Source organism: Tupaia chinensis, unplaced genomic scaffold, assembly GCF_000334495.1.
Source record: "Tupaia chinensis unplaced genomic scaffold, TupChi_1.0 Scaffold000395_1, whole genome shotgun sequence".
Classification (NCBI taxonomy): Eukaryota; Metazoa; Chordata; class Mammalia; order Scandentia; family Tupaiidae; genus Tupaia; species Tupaia belangeri.
Genome location: NW_006159897.1, coordinates 1,627,398 through 1,636,587, shown reverse-complemented (window position 1 = coordinate 1,636,587; position 9,190 = coordinate 1,627,398). Strand labels below are relative to the sequence as shown.

The 9,190-nt window shown below is 40.2% G+C and overlaps 1 long non-coding RNA gene across 1 annotated transcript; it reads left to right on the top strand.

The window, feature by feature from the left end:
• Window positions 1-686: 686 nt before the first annotated feature.
• Window positions 687-7,125, top strand: LOC102488126 (uncharacterized). The gene is made up of 3 exons (XR_001370777.1): window positions 687-738; window positions 1,478-1,625; window positions 7,094-7,125. It is a non-coding gene; the product is annotated as an uncharacterized LOC102488126 (long non-coding RNA).
• The last annotated feature ends 2,065 nt before the right edge of the window (window positions 7,126-9,190 follow it).

The window sequence follows — 9,190 nt, the reverse complement described above, 5'->3', positions numbered from 1 at the left end:
TTTTCATTTGTATTTTTTCTAAGTTCAGATTTTATGATCATTTGAGCTGTGCGGGTAGTACTAGATAAATCTGTATTATTTTAGTTTAGACACACAAAAAAAACTTTGTTAGGAGGAATTGAGACTCATTAGCATACTGATGGGTTGTCATAATTATTTGCTGATCAATATGCATTTGCATTTTATTATGTTTTTGACGCTACTTGAAAACAGATGTCTGTCTGTCTGGTTGGGATTGCAGGTGTGAAGAAGGTCACATAACTTCATTAAGGCAAATTTTCTGATCTCCATCTTCCACTTTCACACCTAGAATAAAGAAGTCTTGTCCTACTCACTGATAATTTCTTCAGCATCTAGTATAAAAACATATACTCTTTGTATTGACATACGAGAAAACCTCAAAAAGTTCATGAAAAAGGCAGAAGCAATGCCTACCATTGTCCCAGCTCTGGCTTTGAACTTGCATGAGCTTGTAGTGCTAGATTCCCAAACCAGTAAGCCACAATCACTTTCTTCTTGTCAAATTCTCGTGAGAGAAGGAAACCAGCTTTTGGCCCATGGTGACTGCTCAGCCAGAACATGTATTTTTCTTGGTCGTGTCCAATCTGGTTCAATAATCTGTGTCTAAGGCTAGAACTTGGGTCCGGTGAGGTCACCAGGCAGATTTTCTAAATTCTAAATTCTGACGGTGAGCCACCAGCCCTAAAACACACACGGAGGACATTTTTTTCAGTCAAGGTAGTTTTCTTAGTGTGGACAAATCTAAAGTGATTGTGTGCCACTAGTGTTATTTCTATAATAATTTAAATCACTTTTAAAAAGATATCAAATAAGAAAAAATAAAGCTTCTTTTTTTTATTGTTGTTTCTGGGTAAGAACTGAATATTTGGGGTAATCTTAAATCCCTTTATTAACAAGGTAAATTTTTATTAGCATAAACTAATATTGGCTTAGGGAAAACCGTGACTTTTTTAAAAAAGTGACACAGAGCAATGATCATTTTGAACAGAATTGGGGTAGATCAGACTAAGGCAGAAGAGAATGAGACAGGGTGTCAGTTTTGCTTTCGTTTTTTTTTTTAATGAGAGAAAGCGGACATTAGTATGAGGAAGAGAAAAGCACCCTTTGCGTGTGGCGATCCTCTTTCCCCAGCCTACAACTTCTCAGGGTCCTCATCATCTGTGGTTGGCCACATGGCTCCCAGCCTTGCAGGGCACTTCATTTGTGTTGTGACATAGCAACTGGGCCAGTTTTGCTCATGTTTTTTCCTTCTGTGTTTGTTTTTGTTTTTGTTTTTTATTTGTTTGTTTGTTTGTGCATCCCTCCCATATAGTTCTCTGTTTTATTTGGTAAAACAAATCAGCCTTGCAGATTGATGTAAAAGAAAGCACACTTTCAGAAACTCATAAATTTGTAGACATTTGACTTGTATCTCTTTTTGTCTGAGACTTTTTTTTTTTTTTTGCATTGCTAACAGAAATAATCGAGCCTAGGTGATTTTATGAAGACTACAGAAGCTTATTTACAAACTCAGAGACCAGTAACATAAAGTCCGAAGTCCTGTGCCTACGACGTGGTGTCGCTGCCAGAAGCACGGCGGATGGCAGGCATGTGCAGAGAGAGAGGTCCTGACTGATCCCTGTTTTATAATAACCAAGTCTTGTGAGAACTAACCATTTCTCGCAGAGCTAGAACTTACTGGGTCTTGTGAGACATCATTAATTTATTCATGAGACAGTTGCCTCCAAGATGCAATCACATGAACCAATCATGGCCCACTACCCTGAGGGTAGGACTTACCCTGAGACACCATGAAAGAATTAAGTTTTCTCTTAATATCTTTACAATGCAGCCAATGTAACCAAGTCCCAACACATGAATTTCTGGGGGATATATTCAAGCCATAGCATGCCCTTTTACCTTTTCTACAGTGGCAAGCCTTCTTATAACGAACAACAGTAACATGAAGACCTATGATTGAAATCGTTATGTTTATTATTATATAGAGCAACAAGCATTTCTCAAAAGATAGGGAATACATTGTCTGATTAATGCTTTGAGAGGATTGCTTGCCAGTACAACATTCTTTTTCTCGTCTCCCCGAAGAGCCTGCAAACAAGAATTTTTCGATGGGCTGACAATCAAAGTTATGCAGGCTCTTTCTAAACCAGTGAAATGTGTATTCGGTATGTATTTTCTTCCCAAGGAAGATATTTTTGTTGTTGGTTTGGTTTTTCATTCCTTGAAAAGATAGTTTCTTCTTTGATATCCTTTTAAGGATCTCAGAAGAAGAACCTGCTTTAGGTCATCTCCCATTTTCATGCAGATCCATTGGCTGGGTTTTGTTTGTCCAGAAGGAGATTTAGTTTTCTGCTCTAGGGCTGACTTTGAAAAGGAAGCTAATCACATAAGTGAAAATAGTCAATTATACATATTGGTTAAATCCAATATGCTGTTGGTTTCTCTGCTGCTCAGCCTAACTCTAAGATCCCAAATTGAGGGCAGAGAGGACTAACAAATATTGCTTGGCTTGGGTGTGTGTGTGTGTGCATGAGAGAGAGAGAAATAAGCTCTCAGAAAAATGGCAGAATGCAGAACAGAGCTTAAAACACAGAATACTTATTTATGGTGATATTGGGTGGATCTATACAACAAAATACAGTCAATCAAGTAATGCACCATAGTACAGCCATTTGGAAAATTCAAGAGTTTCTTTTTTTAAGGTTTTTGTCATAGGGTGCGTATGCTTACTGGAAAGAGACACAGAGAGGGAGAGTGAGAAATCCTCCCAAAAATACACACCAGGGAGATGGCCGCGGCACAATATTTTCTCCTCCATTCTCCTGGGATTTGGGGCATGTGTTGCTTGGTGTAATTTTCTTTTCTTTTTTTAAGAGAGATTTTTACTATAGGGTGCATGTGCTCACAAGAGAGACAGAGAGAGAGAAAGCGAGAAATCACCCCCCAGTGGGATGGCCATGCCACAATCCCTTCTCCATTCTCCTCGGGTCCTTGGGCTGCACATATGCCCAGCTTTAGTTTAAGACGCCAGGTCTGGGACTCTAACCACAGTTGTCTACATGGGAGTCCAGCGACATAACCATTATGCCATCTACTGGTTCCCTCCCAGTGTAATTTTTTTTAATAATTATTTTTAAAAAATATTTAATTTTTTATTTATTCATTCATTTATTTTAATTTGACCAGAGAGAGACAGAGAGAGAGGGAGAAAATGTGGGAAAGTGAGAAAGCAAGCCACCAGGTCCAGGACTTTAACTGTAGTCGGCCATGTGGGAGTGTCTAGCGCCTTAACCACCGTGCCACCTGCTGGTCCCTCCCAGTGTAATTTTTTAAGCCACCAGGTTTGGGACTTGAACTGTGGTCAACCATGTGGGAGTCCAACCCCTTAACCCTTATGCCACCTGGTGGCTCCAACTTAACAGTTTCTTAAAAAGTTAAACACATACCACCATATAAGTCAGTCATTCTTAGGTATGTCAATGTAGAATAATGAAATAATCTACAGATAGACCTGTACAGAAATGCTCATAGTGTCATTCATAGTAACCCTAAACTGTGAACATTGAATGTTGGTCAACTGGTAATTGGAACAACAAAATGTGGTAGGTCTGTTTACTGGGATGCTACTCAACAGTAAAGAGAAGATGTGTACAATTTGCTAAAAGAACTATGAGAAGTATAGGAGACTACTTACAATTTGATTTAGTTTATAAGTAATTCTTAAAAAGACAAAATGATAGCAACAGAAAGCAAATCATCCTTGCCTTACTCTGGCTGGGAATGGGGAGCACAGATTAATGGGAAGACATAAAAAGGCAATATTTTAAGGAACTATTACACATTTTGATTGTAGTGCTAATCTGGGTACGTATGCATCTGTCAAAAGTCATAACTGTATTTTAAATATGAGCTAATTTTATTGTACATAAACTATATTCTAGTAAAGCTAAAAAAAGTAACATTTAGTCTATAGGGGAAAAAGTCAAACGTTTTGCCCATTGGTGCTGTACTAGTTGTATTGTTTGTGAGCAAAATAGGATATTGTGTGCTAATAGTTTAATCATTAGACATTAATTTTGTCATAGCAAAGAAGAGCACTGGGCTAGCTCATGGCCTGGTGTTTGAAGGAACTGGATCCCACATGGCTGACCCCATGGTTTGATGTCATACTCAGTCACTTAAAAAACCACACTGAGTGTGTTTGCATGCCCAAAATTCTGGAAAAGGAAAAAAATGGAGGAGAGGGAATTTAGGTATGATCATGTCTCATGGAGGGTGTGTTCTTCCTCTCCCTCTCTCTTTCTGTCTCTCTGTCTCTCTGTCTCTCTCTGGTCAGTGCACACATCCTCTGGCAAAATTTAAAAAAGCAAACACTGAACCAAGATGATTCATTTATCTGTGTTTGCTTATAAATACATTCTCAATAGGATAAAGAGATGTAGCATTTTTGTTTTTCTATACATCTTATTGAATAAGTACTATTGATTACATGTTCGGGTCCATGACAACCGAGCAAGTCCTTTTATTGGATTCTTTGTTTGCTTGTTTGTTTATCTTGGCTCTTTCACCCTTAATGAAATCAATGCTTCAGTAAGGCTAGCCACATGTACCAGCTTTCAGAGCATGGGAAGAAGGGTTGAGAAATCAAATCTCTATTTTGAGTCAGATATGTCTTTTACCATGAGAATGAACCATAAAATATAATCTTCTAAAATTAAGTTTTGGTTTGGCCTTATCACCATCACTTGATCAGTGGTCATAGCCATATCTCAAATTCTAGATTATCTAGAGGTGAGGGAACCGAAGTTTATAAAAGGTCATAGACGAACTCGATATCCCCAGTTCTGGGCCTGGCCAGCGCTCTATCCTGTTCTGTGACTGTCTTGTGCTCTTATACCTTGCAAGGCATGGTCACAGAGCCTTTTATACCCATGGCTTCTGTATGGATAGATTTGAGCACCTGTGGATGGGAAATGTTATATTCTTGCCAGCATGGCCTTTCATGGACTGACATGGTTACATCTGGATGAACTCATACAGGCTCTCGTTTCTTGTCATTATTCCCTGAACAACACAGTATAACAGCTACAGTCATGCACTGCATAATGACATGTCAGTCAATGACAAGTCCCATAAGATTATAATAGGCAATCTCATGTAGCCTGGGTGTGTAATAGGCTATACCATCTAGGTTTGTATAGGTACATAGTGGTATTTGCACAACAAAATCACCTATTGATGTATTTCTTGGAAGGTATCCCTGCCCATAAGTGACATGTGATTGTATTTACGTAGCTTTTGCATTGTATTCGGTATTACAAGTAATCCAGAGATTATTGAAGGTATATAGAAAGATGTATAGGTTATTTGCAAATATCACACCATCTTATATAGGTACTTGAGCATTCATGAATTTTCATATCCAAGGAGGGTCCTGGAACCTATCCCCTGCAGATACCCAGGAACAACTATACTTTCTCCAGCTATCCCAGATTGACTAGATTAGCCATTCTTTGAAAAGATGCACTCATCCTTATATGGATGTATTATTTTGACCCTCAAATGGTAAACAAACCCACAAATAGAATTTTTTTTAAATGAACTCAAACTTGATTGGAACATTCAGTGAACAGATGGTTCTCCACATGCTCCGCTGTTATCAGCAAGAAAGTATCCGTCATCGGCCACGGCTCTGTCCCAGAAATGGGGCCAGGTTCCAACGTGGAGGCAGGGCCAAATGGGGGTGTAGGGAGGGAAGGCGACGAGACAGTCTCCTGTGAGTGCATGAGTTTGCTCTCACATTGCTCACTGGCTGTTCTCTTGCATATTGAACTGGCTTGTCTTTGCTGTCATTCTACCACCAACCCGTGGCACATGCTGTTCTCCTTCCCTTGGCCGCCTCCCTTTCAACTTTCATTTATCTTTCTTTAAATCCCAAGTCTGAGAAGTTTTTCCTCCCCTGCGCATGTTGAGTGTTCTAACTCTTTCTTAATGTCAGCTGGAAACCAGAAGGCTTTATCTGCTCAGATTCTTGGCCTCTCTGTGTATGTTCCTTCTTCCCAGGCATGGGGTAGGACCCCTCTGTAATGAGGGTCCTCCCCCGCTTTCTTTCTGTGGTGGAAAGGGCAAGTGAGGGCTGAAAAGAAGAGAGAAGACGTTCGTGAAGGTCTCAATAGGGGTTCATCATGTTGCAATGCCTTCTCTCCACACCATCCAGATCTTCAGGTTGCTAGGCACCCATGAAGAATGCTTTTTTTTTTTTTTTTTTTTGTGCTATAGGGCATGTGCATTCACCAGACAGACAGAGAGAGACATAGAGACAGAAAGTGAGAAATCACCCCTCAGGGGGGATGGTCACGCCGCAATCCCTTCTCCTCCATTCTCCTCTTGGGATCTTGGGCACGCATGCACACACGCCCGGTGTGAGTTTTAAGCCACTGGGTCCGGGATGCGAACCGCGGTCGACTATGTGGGAGTCCAGCAACATAGCCATTATGCTAACTGCTGATTCCCAAGAATGCTTTTCAGGCAAAAGTACCCATGATTGCGTATGACTTGCGGCACTGTCGGGTGCTAGTGATTACTGCTGCATCACAGCGGCTGGGCCTGGAATGAGGGCTTTAAGGAAGATTAGTTTCTATGAACCACCTTGAGACTAGTTTCTGTGGCCTACCTTAGGGAGAGAAAGGAACAGGTTAAAGGAGGGCAGGAGAAAGTCAGACTGTCTTCCAGCTTATCTTTTTAAAGCCGTGCCAAAGCTGCTTCAAGAACCAAGGACACGAGGCCGAATACCTGTTAAGTCAGAAAAAGTAGATGAAAGTTGAATTAAAACACAAGTTTATTTTGATGCAAAAAAAAGGAATCCATGCACAGTTTTTGTGTTATGTGCCTTTTCCATGAACTCTTTAAAGACCCCTCATATATACTATAATATCACGTATCCAAAGTCTTCATATTTATTTGTTATTATTTTGTAGTAAGATCTGATGTTCAAAACTAGGTATCACATGATATTAAAAAATATAAGAATTCAATTAAAAAATTGATAATTTTTTTATTCCTTATTTTGTAGGCAAAGAGACCAAGGATCAGAATGGCTGCATACTTGAAGTCATGGGGCAAGGACTTACAAACAGAGAATTACGTTCAGATCTTTAAGATTCAAATCTGTGTTCTTTCCACCATTTTAAACACACCATACATATTGAGGAATAAAAATGAGCTGATATGTCTCAGAAAAGATGTAAGCTACACGGGTAGAAACAAAGTAATTTTTTTTCCAGAAAAATCAGAAAATGTAATTCATCATGTTATTATAGTTGCCAAGAGTCCTATTTTAGAGATTACTGTACCGAGCCCACAGCCAAATCACATTTTCAGTAAGAGAGTCTGTAATTTTGGAGTCAGAACACTTTATTAACAAAAGTGATGTCTGAATAGGGAAATATAGACTGAGCACCTGAAGCTACCTATAGTAGATATAATGAAAAAAGAGATAAAATCATATTTTGGGGGAGAGATTTTTCTCAATTGATCAAGATAGCTAATAGTAATATAATCAAATATCAACATGTAGCAGACACCTGGTTAAGCCATGTACATGGAAGAGCTTATTAAATCCTCACTTGAATCTCATGTCTTAAGAGCACTTTTTGTCACCAACATCCCACTGTACAGATGCAGAAACTAGAACTTAACAGCTAAATCTCACCTGGTGGAGCTTGGAACGCAATGCCCTCGAGTGAGTCCCCTTGGTGTCTGAGTACGCTGAACTAAAGGACATGGGAAGGGCCTCAGAGCAAGATCTCTCGGATCGTCTGCTGCCCTTTGCCTCCTGTCCCTTGTTTCCATACAGCAAGTCATGGAAACAGAATTCATTTTTCCTAACGTGATATGAGAAACTAGAACCCCCAATTCTCCCCCAACGGAGAATCTAGAAAGGTCACTCTCTGCCTTCTCCTTTCTCCCTTGAACACCCTCATTCCAGAGGAGTCCTGCCCCAGCCCTGGAAGGAAGGAAGGAATTGAAGGAATGAACACTAAACAGAGAGGCTGAGAAGAACTGGAACAGGCCTTCTGGGTTCTCCCCACTGTCTATTACCATTATATCATATTCTTTTTGTCCAACCGCATTTCTACATGACTGCCCAAACTTCACAGACTCTAAGCATAAAAATAGTTTTCCCTGGATCTCTGGGTTTTCATTTCTGAAGGCTCCTGAGTCATGTAAAACTTTGATTAAATAAATGGCTAGCCAGGTGGTATGGGGGTTAAGGCACTGGATCCCACAGGGCCGATTGTGGTTTGAATCCTGGACCAGTCAGCTTGGAAAATATTCTGGGCTCATGTTCATATGTGCCCAAATTCCCAAGAGTAGAACAGAGGAGAAGGGATTGTGTGTCCATCCTCCCTGGTGGTGGTGGTTGGGGGGAGAGGGGAGGAGAGTGGTGATTTCTCACTTTCTCACTCTCTCTCTTCCCTCTGTCTCTCTCTCTGGAGAGCACGTATGCACTATAGCAAAAACTTTTTAAGAAATGTTTTATGGGTTTCTCTTGTTAGCCTATTCCTTGTTAAAGGAGTGTTGGCCATTACCCTTCCAGTGGTTTTACAGACTTTCTGCCCTGTTCACCCAGTGTCAGACAGTGATCCATGGTGGGACCAGGGTTTGACTCCACAGTCTGCCCTCAATCACTCACTCACCAAAGGAATTTACCTGCAACAGAGACAGCTATTAGTATATTATTTATGCTCAAATAAGAAGTTTTTTCACAGTGAGACTGCATGCTATTAACACTATAGCACCAGGATGCATGCTTAAGATAAAATAAAACATCTGTTTCATGAACAGCTGTCCCTCTCCACATTTTCTTCTCCGATTGAAATCTGATTGGTACATTTTGTGCAGAAGTTGAAGTGAGCAAACAGGCTTGGTTTTGAGGAAAAAAAGACAGGTCAGACATAAGCTATTCAGTAACTGAAAGAGAAGAGACTCTGGATATCGCAACCAGAAACTTTTCAAAGAAAGCAGAGTCCCTCTACCATTTCCATATAAAAGACACAGTGCTTGGAATTCAATAGCTCCTTTTCTTCTTTGGAAAAAATGAATACAGCTTCTGCCAGCTGATAAAAATTTGAGCAGGAGAGGGAGGGGCCCCTGTGCTTCTTCCAGG